Raw genomic sequence first — 22,115 nt, 5'->3', positions numbered from 1 at the left:
GAGAGGATCTTCGTTCGACGCGAACACCTTTCCTGCCTTTTTTCTTCTTTTTCACTCTCTCTTCGTCTTTTCTTCTTCTTTTATCGCGTTTCCTTCTCCGACCGATTCTTCCTCGCCCCCAAACCCCTGACTCCACTTTTGCATTCCGCGTCGCCGAATTACCGCTTAAGGCTGCTCCTCTCCACGCTGGAGAAATATCTCGGGGAAGAGGGGAGAGGGAAGAGGAGAGAGGGGAGAAGGGAGAGAGGGAAAGGACGTGGCCGGTGACGATCGTTGCTCGTGAACGCAGAAAAGGATCGACTCGATTTAAAATCAACGAAATCCTAGGGTCGAAGATGTTAATTATAATAAACGATGATGTTGATAATTCCTCTTAATTGCTCGTTAACGCCTGTAAATGTTCAACCATAACGCTTTGCAGTGAATTATGATTGACGTTCTCTTATGGATAAGTTTTTTTCTTTTTTTTTTATAAGTGAGGTAAACAGTACTTAACGTTAAGTACGTTTTTAATTATTCGTTATTTAACAAATTCGTGATACAAAGTGTCTAGAAAATATAATTTGTTATGTCTCGATTCTGAAAATGCTTTACCAAGCTGAGTGGCGCCTGTAATTAAAAGGTTAATTCAGTGGTTATATTTTCCTCATTTTCCTACAATTATTTGCCACGTCTCTCTATTACTTTTTTCTACAAATAATTCGATAATATGAACTCTCAGAGAAACAGGATTACGATATTACACGTGGATCGATCTAATAAAATTATGATGTAGAAAGTTATTCTCAAGAAGATAATCATATAAATAAGCTTTATTTCCTCTGTAAACGATCGTTGCACGTTAAAATATTTGTATCCGCTACTTTATTACATACCTTGAAAATAAACGAATTGATCTCGAATTGAGAATACAGTTATTCCCTTTCTCTCTCTCACGCTCTCTCTCATGCTCTCTCTTCTCTTTATACACACAAACGCGATAAAACGTTTTTAAAGCAATACTAAAAAAGAAACGTATATATATATATATATCCGCGAATGAATATTCATCCGACAAGCGAAACATTTGAGAAAATCGTGGCCCGTGTAACCAGAAACGTGAAAAACGGTGCAAAAATGCACGACCACGCGAGCTCCGGGCTAACTGTATGTTAATGCGTGAAACTTGCTCGAAATATAAGAGGTGAATCGGCGGTTTAATTTCCCGCGCCCGGTTACCCGTAATTCCGCCCGTAAAAAGTTGAAAATCAAAATTTAAGCCGACTATTTAACGCGAACCGCTCTTAACCGCGAACGATATCGCGCGACGAATATTCAGACGATGGTTCTCTCTCTCCGCAACGGACTCAAAAAAAATACCATTGTCTCTACATTTTGTCGATAACGTTTGTTGATAATGATTACGAATACGGCAATTTTCATTATAAATTATCGACTTTTTTACGATGAATCATGCTTACCGTATACGAGAATATATATGTTATTATATATCGTCTGGATTTCAAGTCTCCATAAAATCAACAATAGAATCATGCTATATTTATAGTACACGATCAGAGACAAAAATGACGAGAAAAGAGCGTAGCTTGTTTCGTATTACCGTGGAAACGAACGAAATAAAAACGGATTTATCGTGAACAGGCGCGCAATTAAAAGGCACTCGTAACTCGCGTCCGCCTGGTGCGTTACTGTAATTTTCGCTTATCGATGGGCCGCGAACAGGTTTGAAAATAAACGAGAAAGAATCGGAACGCGCCGCGCTAAGTAAACAATCGCGCGTATCCGAAATTATCGTACCGGTACCCACTTTCAACGCGCTTCGAAAATCGATGTTTCATCCAGTTTTCGAACGTTAACGATAACGGGGATATTTACGCGGTGATGTTTTGAAATTCGCGCGCTTTTTATCGCCGCCCCCCTCCCCTTCCCCCGTTCTTCGTCGCGCCAATTGAAATTAAATTGAAAAATTCCGCGAGGAACGGAAACAAGAGAGAGAGAGAGAGAGAGAGAGAGAGAAAGATGTTAATTCTTTCGGGTCGGTCGAATACGAAATCGATACGTACGTTAAATTAAATAAATACCGCGATGCAAAAGATTATTATCGTATTCTATAAAATTGAAAAACAATGGAAAGCGTGCAGAAATTAAATAATATTTATCGAATCGAGCCTTAATATCCTTCCTTTTTCTTCGTAATAGATGCGCCCACCGACGCTCATTTCGAAGCAACGTTTTCACGCTACGAAGCTATAAAAACTCGCGCGTGCATGTGCTCGAATCTGGATTTTCCCCTCGCGTATCCGCCAGGCTAGGGAGGCGGAAAATTATCCCTGGAAACTTCTCAACCGTTGTTTTTCCCTCCCTCTTTCCCGCCACCATCTAATTTTCTCCCACCCTATCACGTCCACCCTTCACAACCCTTGATCCCAGAACGTACCACCTCGTCGTAACGTGACTATGTAACGCGCGCTATGTACGTGATCGCGGCGTTTAAAAAACTTAGCGATTTTGGATCTCGATGAACCTTAGCAGGGTGAACGATAATAACCCCCTCCCCCTCCCTCGATTTTACAACGTCCAGCTACCGTTCTATTACACGTTTTTTTTTTTCTCTCCTTTTATTTTTTCCCTACTCTTTTGTCCATTACGCGACGTGTAATTTTGACTAATCTATCGATCGGTTAATGAAGAGACACCGAGGTTGATTAAAAGGAAATGGAATCGTTTTAAATCATCGATCTAACGATTAAACATTTAAATAATTAAACGTCTTGCGCGCAGATACGATCGTTTTATCCTTAACGTACACACTATTCATTCGCATCCGTGGATTACGTGGATATCGTTCGTTATATCGATCACTTGTGCTATTTTCAATACGTATAATTCCTAATGAAAATATCAAAAAATGTTCGTTCATGCGAGCATCATCGACGCAAATTCGTCGAAACGCAGTTTTCTCTCTCTTTAAATCGGGATGAAGAGAGAGAGAGAGAGAGAGAGAGAGAGAGAGAGAGAGAGAAGAGAGAGAGATTTTCCCCAACCGAAGAAGAGGGGTCAGGAGGATGGAAAATTATCCCTAGAAAGCCCCCTTCCCTCTCCCCCCTACTCTATAAATTTCTCCCTTTCGGATCCATCGTTCGCGTCGAACCTGTCCCGATTGCCGCTTCCTTCTCGTTTTCGTGGCGGGCAAACCACGGCCGGTTTCTCTCTTTCTCCCCGGACAGTTGGTCGGTCGGGTTCCATCGTTTTCGCGTGTGTATACGTGGGCAAGGCGCTCGATATTTCAGGCCGTCGCCCACGAGAAACGCAGTTCCTGGGGGCGTGTTCCGCACTGGCATGGTCGACGGTGGCCGGCCGCCGTTACCTCGGTTCGTTTACACCGAACGTAGAAACCGAGTGCTGGCATAATTTCCGGCGGAGACGGTGGCGTGCGCAGCTAACGCCGTTTCATGCGTCCGCAACCATTCCTCTCTCTCTCTCTCTCTCTTTTCCTGCTTTATACACGGTGTTCCGGATCAAGTGGGAAGAAAGAAAGAAGGAAAATTTAAACCGTTTGTTGGAAATTGGAACAGAATCGGGAAAGTTTGGCAAAAAAAAGTTTCATCGAAATTAATTTTCGCGATAAGCCGAAAGTGGGCGAAAATGAGCAAAATTAAATTGTTTATCGAAGTTAATCGAACCGGCCAGAATTATTCGCCATTTCATTCGTATTCCTATTTTTATTTTGAACGTTTTATCCAAATTTTTATCGTTCTTTGCGAGTTCGTATATTTTAGGTAATCGTTTTGCATGCAAAAGAACGAAAAACACCAAAATTTTAAATACAAACATTCGCCGTAACCGACCGTTGGAGGCGAATAAGCGTTAAGAAATAAGTTTCTCGAGAAATGTTTTATCTCATATTAAGGTTTCCTTTTTGTCTCCTCAATCTCTTTAAATTTTCTACCTGCTCCGTCCGAACACCCTGTATACCTCGCCTCTCCCTCCCTTCTCTTCCCTTCCCTTTCCTCCTTTCCCCCACCCCATCTCCCTTTCTCCCGCTCCGCTCTAGTCTGTCTCCCTCTTTCTCCCGTCCCTCGCCGCCTCGCCCCGCAACGCCCGACCGTCGCCTCGCGACTCGTCTCTCGCTTTTAAGGTAGCCCCGCGTATAGTATTCGCGGCTCGCTGCTCCTTCCCAATTAACCCTTTGGTGACACCGCCGCGCTTAGATTAACTCCGCCAGGCGGCCGCGTGTTCGTTTCGTTGTTTCGTCCCGGGGTAGGTGTACACCGTGGAGAATTTCCCAGAGAGCTAGGAGGCTGACCCACTGAGTTGACGAATCTCGTTCAAGTAATGGAAAATTGCGAGCGCGAGTGTGATACTTGTCGGTTTTGCACGTTTTTGAAGTCTTTTGAAGATTCTGAAAAGGGGAAGGGATGATGACAGTTTTATTTCGAAAAATAATTTCTCCTCGCGTCGTGCTGATATTTTCCTTCTTTTTTTCTTTTTCAGTTTATTGCACGGTATACGTATATGACGTAGAATTCTTATCGGTGAAACATCCTCCTACCGCGAGTATCTAGTGTGAAACGATCTTCGTTCTTCCTCTATTCTCTTCATTTCCTTCCTGTTCTATTATTAAAGTTAGAAAAAAAAAAAAGGAAGAAGTTACTTCGATTAACGAAGTGATATTTATACAACTACTTTAAGGTAAGGATTAATAGGAGAAGAAGCTTCGATTGAAAACTACACTCGCCTAATTCGAGAAGCCTTCTAATGTATATATATACGTATATAATCCTCCTCCTTTAGATTTATCGCGGTAGAACTCGAGAACTAATAAATACTCTTAACGAGCCACGCCAAATTGAATGAAACTTCGAACTTGATCTTTTCCACATATTCGTCCTATATATTCCCATTCGATTAACAATTAATTGGCAATTACACGATAATTTATGCAAACTGTGGATAACGTTTTTCCGAGTCCGCGTAAATTCCAAATCTGCGTTATCGTGATGAGAAGAGAAACAATGGGAAGAGTTCAAAGGACGAAAAAAAATCGAGGAAATCGCAAACCTTTTTCGCAAAGCGAACATGTTGCGATAAATTCGTTGGACGATACTTGGAATATCGTGATACCAATCGATTCAAGGTCGAAGAGCGGAGCATGAGTCACGATTTTCGGCTCTTTTTCTCTGGAGAGTATATATATATATATATATATATACACATATACACGTAAAGACGACCGAGTTATCGATTCGGGTCGCGTCGTGGTGGACGGTGACACGTACGAAGCGCGAATTTTAAAATCGCGGGGCCAACATAAGAGAGGACGCGATTCGCGGAGAAACAAAGGGCAAAAAGTAATGGGATTTGCATTTGGGATACGAAGCGGAATAAAACGAGAAAATGGCGAGAGTTAGGGAGGGAAAGATAGGAAGAACTCTCGTTGAACGAGAAATTATTTTTCTCTCGCCTCTGTTTTCTTTTTTTTTTCTCTCTCTCTTCATTAAATAATCGTCGCGCGAAGGGATACAATCCAGGATCGATCGAACGTTGAAAATTTAATCGCAACCACGATTTAGGAATCGCGGAAACAAGGGCGAATCGTTGGTCGAAATAGTTGGCTAATCGCATCGGGAGGGAGAGGATCGTCGTGCATTAGTACGAGACTAACGGAGAGCAGAGATATAAACCGATAAAATTTACTGTAACCATAAAATATTTTACGCCCCTCCAGTCGGTTGAGATCGTACTTAGCCCGAGTTATCTGCGTCGTAAATTCGGTGGGAAGGGACGTGAGGATCGCCGCGAAAACCTAACTTTTTTTTTCTCCATTCCGGCCGCTTATTCCCCGATAAAAAGAAAAGCCACGGATGACGGACGTGGGAAGATGGATACTACGTATATAGGGAACGTGATCGCGTGGTTTATGCGTCGAGGAGTTCTTCTAGGCCTCGAGTAAACGTTCGAGAAAAAGGGGGAACCGTCCGAGTGGGCTTACGCGAATGTAAGGAGGAAGATAGGGGGAGAAAAATGGAAAGTGGAGGGGAGGGAGAAAGCGTAGGTGGAACGGTTCGATCAGCGAGACGAGGAATCCGGAGTCGTTGAAGAAACGCGGCGGGTTGACTCATTCCAAGCGACGAGTTCGCGAGCACGTTGGGCTGTTTCTACATTTCCATGCGCAAGGTGCAGCATGCGCGGACAGCAATCACGGTGCACGCGTGTCCGTACGTCGCGTACGTGTGTGCCGCCTAAGAAACAGAACTGTCCGTTGACGTCATCCGCTAACAAATTATTCGACTCGCGGGAATTCGACGTGCCCGCTGAACGTAATATCGTGCGAATAGGGTATTCCAGTTTCTCTCTCCATTTTTCCTTTTCTCTTCATTTCTAGATTTTTAACCATTTATCTGGAAAGAGAGACGCGTCGATGGAATTAATTGATAAATTCGATTAAAATTTTTCTCACGTTTTTTTTTTTAGTCGACTTTCGAAAGATCCATACAGTTAGGAAAAATAAAGTTAAAAAAAATAAACGATACGACGCTGTTATCGATTTATAAGCGACGCTTGATAAAAGGAATCTTCTAAAATACTTTCCAACTTTGTTATCAAGAAACTAACGTCCGCGAGAAACGTTGACGAAATTGGAGAATCGTGTCGTCGTCGAACGGGGAAGGGAAGTTTCCACTTTCGTTAATTGCCGACAAAATATCCTAACATTAATTCGAACCAGGTCTACGCTCCCATCCCTCGACGCGCATCGATCCGAAATCCAAAACGATCATTGGTGCGTGAAACGACATAATCGAGCTTTCTCGCACAGATAACGAGGTTGCGCTGTTAAAGAAGGGGAGTTCTCGTTACTCGCACTCGCGCATACATGCGTACACGCATACGTGTGCGCGCGCGCGCGCTCGTACACTTACGCGTTTGCGAGAGACGAACGATGAAACAGTAGTCATAGAAAGGGTTGCCCGAGTGTCGAGCACATAACGTACAAATTATACGTGGCCACGGAACGGGTGATTTACACGCAACAAACGAAGCATGGAAAACCGTTATCGCGAAGTTCACCGTGGTTAACGTGTTAAGTATCCATCGAGAAACATCTGATAAACTTAATCCGATCGTCTCGCAGAGGTCGTTAACATAAGGATAGTCAAATTTTCAGCGTTCTCTGGAGTAGGCTTGGAAACTGCTTTAATCGGCAAGCTAAGCTTTCGTAATACGAATCGACGTACGATTAACAGACCGGTTATAAGATTGAAATTTTCGATTAAAATGTAAAATAGCTACGGTTATGGCCTAATCTCTCGAACCTTGATGTTTATTCGGATAATTGGATCCTGTATTTCATCGCGAAATTACACAATTACGACCCATTTTCTCGCAGCACTCGAGATACACGATAAATATACGAACGAAATTTCGAATAAACTCACCCTGGATGACGTCGACATCGCGCAGGAACCTCTTAAAGACTCCCTTCGGTCGCTCCAACTCCTGGAATCAAATAGAAACGTGTGCTGAGTGTGCACCGAGTAACGGCGCGATAGTAAATCATAGCGTAGCGAGTGGAACAGACTGGCAAAAGCGAGGAGAACGAGAGCAAACGCGCGTTACTCTTCGCTAAATCTGCTTGTCAGTGTGTTCTCAGCCTGAACGTGTTCAAAACCGTACTTCCATTCGATGATCGCGTCCGTGCAGGTATAGCCGGCTCCATCCTACTCGGACGGAACTCGGTTTGAAAAGTACTCGGAAACCTTCGAACAAGAGTGTAATTTCCACAATTAGCGCTCGCTTCTCTGTAAGAGTATACTATCTATAAAGACGCGCGCATTGGGCACGCAGGCACGCGTGTGTAAGCGCGCCTCGCCTTATTTATAGTTCTCGGTATGTCCCGTGGTTTTAAGGTCTTCGTAAAGTACCGTTCGGTTAGCGTTGTCTCGGTTTAGAGCGCGCTTGAAACACCAAAGCGATATTCCCTGTAATTACCGACGGGGTCCACGCGTGTACGCGAGCGCATGCGCAGACGTGGCTCAGCCAAAAGCCATCCGCGTAGCGCACGTATAACGCGGTATGAAGATTCGTTCGGGCATAAATCTCGTTTACCGGGCACAGTGTATATACCGTACATACACGCGCAGATGTACGAGCACGGAACCGATCCCGAGTCGGCGAACCGTCGATTTGCCGCATGCCCGACAGCGTTACTTTTGTATCGAGCTACGCGACCGCGTAACGCGCCTACACACACATACAGGCGCGCAAATAATTACAACCTTCTAGAAGAGCGGAGCAACGGTGGAGGAGGAGTTGGAGGACGAGGAGGAGGAGGAGAAGGAGGAGGAGGACGAGGCACAGGTGGAGGTGGTAGTAGGTAGAGGCGGAGTGAGAGGAGAAAGAGAAGCAAACGAGCCACAGTTTCAAAAAGCATCCCACCGATAATACCCATATTCCCGGCCATCGAGACCCGCAGAGCTGCGCAAAATTCCAGACTCGCCGCGTTCCTTCCTTCTCTCTCTTTCTCTCTGTTTCCCATTGCGTCTCTTTCTCTTCCCTCCCCTCCCCCACCCTTCGCCCTCCACCATTCGATATCCTTCTCCGTCGCTCTAACGAGGAGAGCAGACCGCTACCGCTACTGGTTCCCGTGTTACGCGCGGCATCGCCGGGAGCGACGATAATATAAAGCTCGTCGTTCTAGCCGTCGCGGCGCTACGCTGGCGGCGCGCGGCGAGACTCGCGAATACACGCATACACGGGAAGAGCGACGAACACACGAGGCGAAGCAACGACGACAATGACAACGAGAACGAGGAATACGAACGACGAGTATACGAGTATACGACACAGTGGAAGAAGACAGACAGACGCATAGAGGAGAGAGACTGAACCGATACTACTACGTGTATCCATCGCGTGCGTCTCTGTTGTTCGCGCTCGCGTTTTCATCCCGCGCGCAAACAAACACACGGATCGGTGGTGTAGCGACGTGCACACGCGCATGTATATGCGTGGTGTGTATGTATGTGTATACGATCGGACAAAAGATAATCGCGGAGAGCTGGCTGTCGTGTCGGCTTGCTCTGGCCGCCTATGCTGCCTGCACCCGCCGAACGTGATACGACGCAGAGAGGTCGTAGCAGGCTGAAGGGGGACAGCTCGAAGGGGGGACGAAAGCCGAGAGATCGAAAGAACGAAACGAAACGAAACGAAACGAAGCGAAGTCAGTAGAAAAACGCGAGAAAAGAACTTCTTTCCCCTTTCTTTCTCCTATCTCGCTGCTACTCTCCGTACTGGAGAGAGCGGAGAAAGAAGGCGGCGCATAAATAAGAAGAGCATAACCGTAGTAGGTAGAGAGAAAAGGTTGACGGAGGAAAAAAGAAAGCATGGGGGCAAGAAAAAGAGAGAATGGTGCAGAGGCGAGTAATAGGGACAGAGAGCCGGCGGTATACGTGGGGTGAGTTGGGAACGAGCGGTTTCGTGGGTCGGTGGGTGGACCGGGAGAGAAGCGTAGCGGACCGAGATAGAGCGCGGCAGAAGCGGAGGCAAAGAGAAGAGGAGGTGGAAGCAAGGGATGAGGTTGGTTAGACGGACGCGGCGGGGCCAAGAGACGACGACGACGACGACGACGACGACGACGACGACGACGACGACGAACGCGTAGTAGAGCATAGGAAAGGAGCGTAGCACCGGCATCGGAGGCAGAGGGGCGGAGGAGGGCGGGGAGACACACGCTCTGCGAGAGGCGCTGGCTGAGTTTGTGAGCACGCGCTACTACTCTTCGAGTTCTATCTGCCCGTGTCCCTCGTTCCTCGCCGCGCTACGCTAGATACTTCTTTCTCGCTCGTGCCCTTCCGCGCCTCTGCCGCGCTCTCATTCCCTCTTTCTTCTTCGTTCGCGGTACACGTACTATATACGCGGTCTCTCGATCCTCTCTCGCTTACGCTCGTTCTCTCGATTCGCTCCGCGTTCGTCCTTCCCTCTGCCATCCTTCTCGTCCGCCGCGCGCGCGCTCTTTCTCCCTCACTCTCTCTCTCTCACTCTCTCTGTCTCTCTCCCTCCGTCTTTCTCTTTTCTACGTTCGCACCGTCCGTCGCCGAGCTCGTTCGTGCTCCTCTCCCTCTATCCCCCTCTGGGTTCGTTCCTGACACTCCAACCAGCCGCCTTCCCTGTCCCCGTCTCCGCTCTTCTTCCTCGCGACAGCCGCATCGGTTCTCGTTCTGCGTCCGTGTGCGCGCGAGCGTGTACGTGTGGAACCGCGTAGATGTGTGTCAGGGTAGCTCTCTTTCTCGCGTGCACGTTCCACGGCCCGGTTCCTCCGCTCCACGTTTCCCCGGCCTCGTCGCCTCTCTCGTTCCCACCCTCCACCCATCTCTCTCTCTCCGCCGCGAGCCGCTCCTTCTCCGTCTCCGTCCCACTCGCCTGGTCGCTTTCGCGTCCTTCTCGCGACCGATCCTCCACCGCCGGCCTCCTCCGTTCCGTGGTGTGTCCCGGCGTGTATGAGACACGAGAAAGGCTCGGCAGAGGCGAGTTCGCGTTCCATCGTAAAGCGCTGGCTGGAATTGGTATATCGGGGGATGGAACGCGCGACCGGGGCTTAAGGGGAACGAGATATGGGCCGTAACGTACCGACACGTTCAAGACGGACGTCGTTTGCGGACGAGATCTGAAAGCATTCCGGGTTGTTGCACCGGAAGAACGGGCCTGAAAGCCTCTCCTCCTCCTCCTATCCCTTCCTCTTTCTTCTCCCCGCCTCTCCCATCCGCTCTCACGAGGAGCGCCAAAAGTTTCGATGCACTCGATAAAAGGAGCCTCGATAATTAATAATACGAGAAAATGACGGGACGTACGAGACGTCGCGAGGAAGGGATGGAGATGTGCTCGAGCGCGGTGAAAGAGTTTTCGAGAAAATAACGTCGATGCTATAATAAATAAATGCTCGACTTTTATATATATATATATATATATATGGAAGAAAAGGCGAGAATTAATGATCCGTCGAGTTACGAGGTGGATATCGATACCGTCGTTAACACGTTCGGTGATCGGTAATTGACATTCGCGCGAAAGGGGAACACGCGAGATATTCGAGAAGCGAATTATCATCGAATCCCTGAAGAAGAGGATCGAAGGATCGTTTAATAAGTTGGAAAGAAACTCGAGAAAGGAAGGATCGCTCTCCCTATCGCGAGTGGAAATCGCGATAAGGTAAATGAGAAAAGTAGTAACGAGATCCAGGAAGTCTTTCGAATTTATACACTCTGGTCCGTTAAGTCAACGCGAGAAGTGTTTGTCGTGGGAAACGCGACAGGATTATGATAATTAATCCTGACCATGAATAACTGCAAAATCACGAGAGAAAGATGGAGAGAATTCCTTCTTCTTACGTATACATGCGTCGATGGAAACGATGATTTCCATAAATAAACAGGGGCGATAAGGCGACCATAGGAAAACGGAAGCGAGAACCGGCAGAAGGAGACGCGATAGCGCGTTTTTCTCATGATTTCCGTCGAATTATTCGCATTGCTATATATATATATATATCTTCGATGTATCTTCGATACCTTGAAACTCGCGTATAAACCGTTCTGTTCCGATCGCTTCCCCCATCGACGCGAAAACTATATCGATAAATCATTCCCCTCCCCCCTCCCAAAAAAGAGAAAAAGAGTGGAAGAAAAAAAAAAAACATACATCACAGACCAAGTTGATGATCCAATAAACCTCGGTGGGTTACAAATCGATCGTTATTCGCAATACACGCGCGTTAACATGGTTTCTCTCACGATGAATATGAAACTTATGAATGAATACAACGGGGTTACATGTGTAATCAAAGTTGTGGTGCGCACAGGCACGCCACACGCAGAGATAGCCGCGTATATAATATCGGTCAAATCGCTTGTTGTTCGCTCGTTAGAGCAATCAGGTTTTGTGCGCGCGTGCGCAAACACGCCGCGTAGATCAGTTTCACGGGCGCTTAATCGGCATCGTCCATCCGTTTGTTTCGCCCCGACCTACAAATATATGATAATGGGGGGCCGCGATAAAGTAATGGGCGCGAAACGACGTATCGAGTGAAATGAAAAAGTGGAGAAACGGGCAGAAACGATCGAACACCACCGATTTTCGATCCTGTTACGCAGAGAGCAATCCCCTCCCCTCCCCTCCGAAACCTTTGATCGTTCTCGCGAATATATATATATATCCTGGCAAATACTCTTCACGCGTAATTTCCGTGGAAAGCATCGAGCATTTTTCGCGCAAAACCCGTCTTTCGACACTGCTTTCGAACTCCGTTACGCTTTTTCGCCGTAACCGTTTCCGCCGCGTTCGCGTAATAACCCGGACATCATTTCCACGAGGTCTCGATTTCGATATAACCTCTGAATTTTAATGGAAACTCTGATCGTTCGAATATCGGCGAATTGGCGATCGATCGAAGTAAAATACGAAGCGGCGCGTTTCTTCTTCCTACGTTTCGATATTCGTTTTGTAATTCTAATTACGTTTTATTTCGTCGTATTACGGGATTGATTGATGGAAAATTAGAAAAATCTCGTTTCCATCCTTCCGTACGTACGTACGTACGTACGTACGATGGGACACCGTCGTTGGTTTTTAATCCTGTTTGTCCATTGATTTGCTCCGCTGGAATCGAAATAAAACAACAGCGCAACAATGTCGCTGCGATAAAGAATTTGTAACCCGAGAAATCCACCCCCGGCGCTCGCGATATATTATGTCCCCGCGGACGAACGGCGGAAAAGAAATATCGCGTAATTTATTTTTATCGCGGTATACCGCCACCAGTTCTCCGGGTATATATATATATATATATATCTATCTATCTCAAAAAGGTCGCCTACGAAGAAACCCCAATTTAAAGGTTTAACCACATCCTGGCACAGTTTCGACCCCCGCGCCAACCCTTTATCACGCGCCTACGACAGCTGTTAATTACGCAACGATACACGCCATCATTTCGAGCCATAATACCTCAGTTTCACGCGAATATTCGTGTGTATGATTTTCGAAAAAAATCGGGTGCAATGGTATCGAAATTTGGTTTAAAAAAATTTCATATCAATCGAGCGCTTTCATTCGACTATTCTTTATATAATAAGACGTATAAGACGGGTCGATCGATTGCTGGACCGTTAAATTTCGTTGAAATTTTCACGGGAGTTGAAAAATGAAAATACGCAACATTACGGATATTGTGTTTCGCAGAAGGGGTTGTTCAAGGGTCAGGTGCGTGGAAGGGGAGGATGGAGGAGCGTTATCATCGTCCGGGGATAGTTTTAATTCGCGAGGTAGGCGCGCCCGCGGGACGCGATTATACACGGGAGTAAAACACTCGAATAATTGCGCCGCGTTCGCGATGCACAAACGGGGGAGTAAAAAAGGAAGGGGGGAGGAGGGAGGGAGAAGCCGCTCGCGCTTTGTTTTACCCGCGACAATTGCTTTCCAATATGAGACAGACGGTCCCGAAATAAATTATTAATCCGTAATGAGCGCAACCTGCCGTCCGTAATTCCCTCGAATTACAACGGGGCGCGGTGCGTTTAAACGACGAGACTTTTTGCTGACTCGTCGCTTGATTTATCGTTTATACTCGGAGGAGGAACGGGATAACCATACACGGTTACGCTCCGTCAGGTTTCCAAAATAGGAAGGGATGGGTAAAATCGATCGATGGCTACGTACGAAATTAGAAGTCGAGTCGGGGTATATAATATATATTTATTTCTCGATATTTTGTCGTCGGTTGCTCCCATACGGCGAGTACGGACGAAGGAAATTTTCGTTTATCTCGCGCACCACGCCCTCCAAATCGCGTCAACGTGTCGCTTCGAGAAGCGTGACGGCTCTTTTGCGTCCTCACAACCGTGTACGTGTCCCACGTAATGCCTTACAGTGGCAATTCGCCGAGTCTGACGAGCCGTGTCTTTGACCCTCGCAAGCTTTGACCATGACACGATATAAACGAGCCGACAGTCGCCGTTTATTATCGTGTCACGAAGGTTTGCGCGACTTGATAGAATGGTGCCGATCCGATGGCGACGACGCTGCGAAATGCCATAGATCTGTCATAAATTAACGCAACGTCGGTAGTGCGAGTTAAACAATCGTCCCCACGCTGTATACAAGTTCGAAGAAACGTGACGCGGAGAAAACGAAATAGGAACTTATATTATACCTCGTTCGGGAACCTGTTCGATCTTTCCACGAACTCGAATAAATCGACGAACAGAGAAATTCCACCAGACCAGAGACCAGATACGTAAGAATCTAGAATTCTCTCTCTCTCTCTCTCTCTCTTTTTCTCTCTTCGTCTCTTCTGATATTTATGCCGGTTACGCGGTATTGGAAACGCGTTATCGACGAACAGATATCGTATGGATTAACACCGATAAATTCCACAACGCCTATATGGAGTTTTCCGCGACGGACGAACGATACCGAGACCATCGAAATATCTCTCGAGAGTGAATATCGTGAACGGTTTTCGTCCTTTTTCAACAACGATACGAATCGCGATAAAAATCAATTTTTCTATACGTGTACAGATCGGGGAATCGGTGCGAATGTATGATAGACGCGAGGAACGCGATTTCGTTTAAAGCGAGGTACCTTAGGATCGAGAGAGCTCGGTATCACACGGGGCCTGGTATCGTTTCTTGCCCGCTTCGCACATACACGCGATACACGGTTGCGAAAGAAGGCGAGCCGGGAGAAACTGCGCGCATTTTTCGGTCGCGATCGCGCAAGAAACGAAATACAAGGCGCGTAATTCGAGCGCGGACTACGTCGTCCCACGGAACGACCTCAAACGTGGCTCGACTTTTGCCACGTATCGGCGAGCTGCGTGCCTTCTATAAACGCGGCTGCCTGCGCGTAATCGAGCGAAAATTCTTCAAATTCCGTCCCGATACAATGGAGGTACGCTTTAAATCGCGAATATTCCAATCGTAGAAATATTTGGAGCAAGGAATATTGTAAATTATTAACCGTATATTATTATTAATCGTAGCGGAAAAAGAAGCGATTAAGAAGCGTATTACGTATAGCGATGACGTTAAAAGAAAGGTTTCGTTCGAGTATATATATATATATATACGTTGCGGCTAACCACGAGTGATGCAAATGCTAGTATTTACACAAAGTGTTCCCTACATATGGGTTTAGAACAGAGAAAAATCTCCGCTTCGTGTGAACTTGAAAAGTATTCGTTTTTCCAATTTTTCAACGAACAGAGATACAAATACTTTGTTTCCGTCCACGATAACTGCACAATATTAATAAATATCGATTTCATTCTGTGATTACGCTTATTCGTTTATCTCGATCTTGAACGAGGTATTATCGATACGACGCTTTGCGATGAAATTTTTTCCAAATTTCGCGTTAATAAATGCCGTACAATCCTTTTTTACGGAACGCGACGCTCTCGTGAGCGATTTTAAACGTTAATTTCATCGTTAAATTGCGCATAAACGGGCTCGTAACGCACTTCGAATCTGCTCCAACGACCGCATCAATTTTTCCTATCAACGATGAAAGAGGTGAAAAGGATAACAAGGGTGCACGAGTAATAACTTATATATACTCCGAATCATCGTCCTATTCTTCGTGCACCGATCAGCAAAAATTCTTTATTGATCTCGAGTCGCTGCTCGCCGATATACTTTCGATTCTGCGCGATCCGAAAGTAAATCTAGCCTCGTCGAGTGAAACAAGCGCGTGAAAACGCTTAAGTATCGAGTTCGAAAATTGAAATATTCGACGAAACTAACTAGTATCGATCTGAACAGTTGAAAAGATTTTTTTTCTTTCGTAAATTCGAGAAATTCGTATCTGTTCAAACTCCGTATCTCCCTAGAATCGTTCGAAAAAAACGGCAAAACTTCGAAAACTGGAATGGAAGAAAGCATCGTTTTCGCGTCAATTGGCGAACGCAACAACAACAACAATAATAATAGTAATAATAATAATAATAATGATGATAATAATAATAATAATAATAATAATGATGATGATAATAATAATAATAATAATAATATTCGGACGGAGGGAGATGATGGAACGCGATATCATCGGTTAATATTATATCCGACAGCTGAATTCCGATATCGTCGCGAAAGGTTGGCGCAAAATTATCAGCCACGTCTTATCGACCAACGGATTCCCGACGCGGAGAGAGGCCGGCGTGCAACCAGAACCCGATAGTCGTTCGTTGTGGAGAGCGAGCACGTGATCGAGGCAGAGCGCTGAGATCGCGACGGTACGGTAATTTTTAGCGCGTTCGTCGGGGGGAGCCAGTCACGCAGGCCAGTTTGACGACAACCGGATTCGTGCCTCGCCATTATCCACGCATTTGCGAAGAAATCGGTTACCGGCCACACCATCGGACACACCCTGTATCTCGAGAACTCTCCCCTTGCTCGGTGTGTGCGGCGTTATAGCGCGGCCAGGGGACTATATCGGTATCCTAGCGTGCGTTCAAACTGAGATCAATAAAGCGCTCCTTTATAGACTTCGCTACACACGCTGTACAAGCTTGGCCAACTCTCCCTCTACCTTTCGTTCGTTCGTTCGTTCGTTCGTTCGTTCGTTCGTTCGTCCGTCCGTAGTCTCTCTCTCCGTCTGTCTCTCTCTTGCTCGCTCTTGGGTCGCGCAGCACACACGTAAAGAGTGAGCCTCTGCCACCTCCCTGAAATCGCTACTACCCACCCTCCTCCCCCTTTCGCGGCATCAAAGCGCAGCGTTGGCCTGCTGCTACGTAGCAACCCCTCGCCCGCCATCGTTCAAACCCCGCGCTGCTGCCAACTACGAGGCCATAAATAACCGAATGACCCACCGCGAATAAGAGAAGCGAGGAAACGCGAGGAGCTACGATCCGGCCACCCGTTATACGTTCCATCGTTCTCCTCGTCGCGGCGCTCTTGCTTCTCGCTGGAAGCGCTCTCTCTCTCTCTCTCTCTTTCTCTCTCTACCGCTGCCCCTCCATCGCCGCCGCTTCGTTATATTATACAATTATCGGTAGGCCTCGAACGTTGCTTACACCGATCGTGTAAATCGAATCCCCCGCGGAAAGATTTTACGCGCTTCGCGTGGGACGCGGAAAGTAACCGGGTTGGTGAAGGGCGTGGGACGAGAGACGATATCTTCGAAGCATTTTTCTCAATCCCGATCTATGAGAATTTCTTTAATCCGTCGTATCTTATTCTGGCAATAATGTCAAATTGTGTTCCTCGACAATCGATAATCAATCGAGGGCGAGGTTAAAAATCTGTATAACTTCGATATTCTCGGACATTAATGGAGACAAAAATTTGTTGTGAATAGAAAGTTTCGGGATCCGGGTTATCGCGACGAGTCGTAACGACGCGGGAATTAATGCGACTTGGTTGAGAGAAGGTTGGTTGGAATTCATATACAAAGGGAATATAAAGAATTCCAAATGTGTATAAATGTATATTTCGTATACGTATGGTAACGAGATTGGAATAATGGCGTGCGACCGTTCGAACCGCGATCCTATCTGTTCCGAGGCTGATTGAACCGGGGGCCCGGTGTATGTATAACAAGCGATCGTTATTGTAGTCATCGATTAAACGGTAACGCGATCGTAGCCGGGCGAAATGAGTTGCGAAGCAGGGTTAGACCGGAGAGGGGGGGAGGGAGGGATCGATTGAACTTTTCCAAGATTTTCCACTCCCCCACGGTTCTCCCTCTTGCGCTCTCGTACACACAGTTCGATACGATGCGGCGGTTGTAATTAATACGGTTGTGGTATCAATCACGGCGTACCGTTACCATAATGATATTAAAAATTTCATAGCGTTGCAGGTGCGCAATCATAAATAACCGACTTAACCGTCGATAATATATGGTACCGAGGCGGTCGGATTTAGTCACCCGTTACACGTTAGAAGGTAAGAGAGAGAGAGAGAGAGAGAGAGAGAGAGAGAGAAACCACGTATCGAAACGTGGTTACGGCCATATTTCAATATACGTATTTCAGTCAATCGTAGATGGTTTCCCACAAGCCTACAATCGACGATGCTCCAGGTGCATGCTCGTTGGACGTTGAATCGTTAAACGTCGACATTAAAACGTTGAACAGGCGCAAAACTTCGGGGGCAAGTATTTCAGTTCACGCTACAATTAGAACACGGGCCGTGAGCCTAAGTGTCTGGCAATTTCATACGTTCATCATGGTTTCCGTGCAACTTCCTCCTCTTTTATCTTCCTTTCACAGTGAACTCTTGTTAATTATGCGACAAAGAGCACCGTTAAATCCCGTTAAGAGCCCGTGTAAATGGAATCGGTCGATTTCTATAGGATGCGGAGAGAAATATACATGGTTCACGGAATCGAAAAACGTATTAGCGATGGTGTATCGTAATGCGCCATTAATCACTGTACGAAGAGAGGAAGCGGAACCGCGGCAGACGAGAGACACGATCCGTTAGCGTGGAAACAAAGAGAGAGAGAGAGAGAGAGGGAGAGGGAGAGGGAGAGGAAGAAAGAGTCCAGATCCCATCGGGCAATTAGGCGAACCGAGGGAAAGAGATTGTGCAAATTATTAAGATATCGAGATAGCAATGGAGCGATATGTTTTATAATGGTCGCGTGGAGGACATATGCGCGTTGCGAACGCAACGCAATTACTCGAGGGACGTAATTTAATTCACGAAGGAAACGCGGTTATATTCAAGGGGATTCTGATGTATCCCCGGTTCACTTCAGTTTTCACCGATGGAAAATATTTCTTCCATCCTCTTCTATCTCGTGTAAGCAGCGTAATTAAACACGCCGCACGCCCGCCGTGTAATTACACAATTATCCTATCGTAGAATTAGCGAAATCATAGACCGTTTCGGGGCCTCTTACCATCGCGAAAACGTGGAATTAACGTCCTCCCTAAATGAGACCTATAAGCTAAACGATTCGTCGAACGGAAACGTAAAAATCGAAAATTTTTCGGAAATCGTTCGTAAGAAACGATCTCGAATCGAGACGAGAGAGAGGTTTTTATATATCTCGAGGAATATAGGGAGAATTTTTCTAGAAAATTAACATCATCGCGGTGTGGTAATATTTGTCGGGAATGAAGGAAGAATTAAAAAAATGATAAATAAAATAAAAGGAAAATAGATAGGAAAAGAGACAAGTGATTCGAAGACGAGAAGAATGTCCTCCGTTCGATAAAAGTCACTTTAGGTCTTTGTCCCTCCCTACTAACCTCTCTGTGGAATCGAAAGAGGGGAGAATAAGAAAGAGAAAAAAAGACAGACAGACCCGCTTGAAATATTTCCAGCTAGCAGTTTAAAATAAATAACAAGTTTATCGATGATTTTCGATTTTGGCGAACATTTCGATCGGTTTATTGAAAATTCATTTTTATACCTTATTCGTAAACTCTTACGAATTAATTTCGATACACAGAATTTTGAATTTCGTTGATCATACATATAAAGTAAATAAAAATACGTATTTATTATTGATTTTACAGCTAGGAAAAGATAATTTCTTCAAAGAAATATTTCCTTTTAGAAAAAAAAAAAAAAAGCGTAGGAACAAAAGATCGAATAAGTTTTTCGGCGTACATCATTGACCGTTGTCGGTAGCTCCGCTCGACACACTGACGAAAGAAAGGAAGAGACAGAGTAGGAGGAGATGTTCGACGAGTCCGAGGCTGCATTCTTTAGTCACGATCTCAGGGAGTTCGACATTGCTTGCCAATCTGCCATTGAGAAAAACGGTATTAACGTTCGCGGTGTCTTATTTATCCGACACCGCGTAACATAAGCTAACGTAATATCTCAACTCGTAATAGATCTTTTTTATTCCCACTCTCTACCTCTACGTTATCTACGCGATAAAAGGAAACAGAAGGAAAAACGAGCGCGATGTTATGGAAAATTTGATTAATCGATTTTTACGATACTAATTGGAGGAAAAAGTTAAAGTTTGCAGTTAAAACAGAGGAAAATCGCAAACTAGCGAAACGATGGAGGACGTGCGCGTATATAAAAATTGTTCTCGAAACAAGGCAGGTTTCGCATCGCAATTCGAGCACAATAGCAAACTCGAAACAAAATTTCCCAATAGTTCTCGAATTTCGATACGTTCCCCTTGGTTGTAAGGTCCTGAAACGGGAGGCGAAATAACATTCGGTGGATTCTCTGCACAGCGTGCCTCTTTTTGCTCGCAGGGACGGGGAAAAACGACGTGAGCCGAAGGGTTGAGGAGACGACGACTCGGCTCGGCGTTCTTCGGCCACGGTCCACGAGCAACGACACCATCTCCGCGCTACGTTTTTGCCCGAAGCGCCTCTCCCCTCTCCCCGCCCTTTCTTCTCGCAGCCGTAGACGCGCTCGTTCTCTCTTTCTCCGTTCCACCGTTACGCTACCGGATCGTGGTATCCTTCTCTATCCCCTTATGCTCGGTCGCGCGCGCTTCAGAAACAACGCGAAAGAGAAGAGGACGAACGGCGAACCGGGCAAAGTGAGAGGGAGAGAGAGAGACGGAGACGGAAGGATAGAGATCCGCACAGCACGGCACCAGACACCTGCAATCCGGCTCGTTCTGAAACGGAGGGAGAAAGACGGAAAAAGGTCGGGGCTTTGCGCGCGTAAGGAGAGGCAGGATCGTTAGAAACGAGAGGAGGAGCAGAGAGCGCGGACCAAAAGGCGATGCCAAAGAGACGACGAAACGAAGCAACGCGAAAATGGCTTCCGAACGAATACTCGGCCAGGGACTCTCGCCAGTTTCGAGCGAAATTACAAGGCCCATGCGCGCATTGGCCGCGTGCTTTTCTCCTTTCTCTCTTCTATTTCTCTCCAATGCTTTCTCTTTCTCTCGCTCTCTCTTTCTCTCTCTCTCTCTCTCTCTCTCTTTCTTTTTCACCCTTACGCTCCGTATGTTATTTACTGTAATTTCATTACCGCGTACTTTCGCATCGCGACGACGCCATATCGTTGGACTTTGTATGAAGTCGCCATTAACCTTTGTTTCGGGCCAGGCCGCGGCCACCAAGAGTATACGAACGCTTCCACGCTCGCACGCTTATAGTTCAAATATTAGTAACGGGTTATTATTAATTCTCAAATTAGACGGGCCGCTGATTAAATTACATTGCGAGCCGGGGAACAGAAGGCCGTGTTTGCGCGTACGTTTACACGGTGTCTCTCCCTCTTTATAAAGTACACCGCGGAAAGGACTACCTCGCGATGCGTTATTAATTTTTCGATTACGTGGGCGCCGGGTATTCATATTAAAATGTCCGTCTCTTAATACCGCGTTTTCAATTTGTACGCGAGCCAGTGCTCCTACTGGCCGCTTTGTCGTACTTGCACGACATATTAAAGTCGTACACTATCGTCGAGCATCGTTAGTTCTCTATTTGAACGCAGAGATTTCTGTTGAATACGATCACGGAAAATTAAACGAAAACTGTGTGACATGTTGTGCGGCAGACAGAGTGGACAATGGAATAAGAAAAGAATTACCGGCTGAGTTTCTTTTCCTTTTTATCCCTTTTCCTTTACCGTGTTTTTACACGTGCAAAATACATCGCGTATAGAGATATAGTTTTATCGTTCCTCGTCAATTTTCACGTCTTTCCAATTTGCATCGATCGGTAAACAGAATGATTATAGACGCCTGACCGTTTCTCTATTTCTGGATGTCGTTTGCTTTTCTAGTTCGCCTAACGCTATTTCGGCCTCGACGTTTATGTCGTTATTGCCCGTTGGACGTTGGCCCAGAATCTCGATAACATTCGCGCAAATAATTAATCTTCTGGGAGGAATCACGAGGCATAACGTTATCCACCATTCCTCTATGAAATCACGAACTAAGAACGGATCGACATCGATCCGATGATGAAACGTGCCAGAAATTGCGTACGTCGCGAAAACGGGAACGTTGAAGAACAGACGAGAGGAAGCGCGATCGTTAGAGCGAATCGAGAAGGCTTACTTAACGATCATTACGCTATGTATTTTCAACAAACGTTGCTTTCACTTGTCGCCATTACACTTCGATGATATTTCCAGTCAAACCAACTTAACCAATTACGAATCGTATCTTTTTCATTT

The 22,115-nt window shown here is 46.1% G+C and overlaps 1 protein-coding gene across 16 annotated transcripts in view; it reads right to left on the bottom strand.

The window, feature by feature from the left end:
• LOC122715898 (bromodomain adjacent to zinc finger domain protein 2B-like) overlaps positions 1-22,115 on the bottom strand; it is a 142,528-nt gene that overhangs the window by 98,046 nt on the left and 22,367 nt on the right. For 15 of the 16 annotated variants that reach the window (XM_043938446.1, XM_043938445.1, XM_043938458.1 and 12 more), the window contains one exon: positions 7,437-7,497. The gene's annotated coding sequence lies outside the window, so the exon portion shown is untranslated. Of the gene's footprint in view, positions 1-7,436; positions 7,498-7,674; positions 7,701-22,115 lie in introns of those variants that run through there. The other variant, XM_043938449.1, reaches the window with a different exon arrangement.

The sequence above is a fragment of the Apis laboriosa genome, unplaced genomic scaffold (assembly GCF_014066325.1).
Source record: "Apis laboriosa isolate Shangri-la unplaced genomic scaffold, ASM1406632v1 scaffold40_cov151, whole genome shotgun sequence".
Taxonomy (NCBI): domain Eukaryota; kingdom Metazoa; phylum Arthropoda; class Insecta; order Hymenoptera; family Apidae; genus Apis; species Apis laboriosa.
This window is presented reverse-complemented; position numbering and strand designations above follow the sequence as displayed.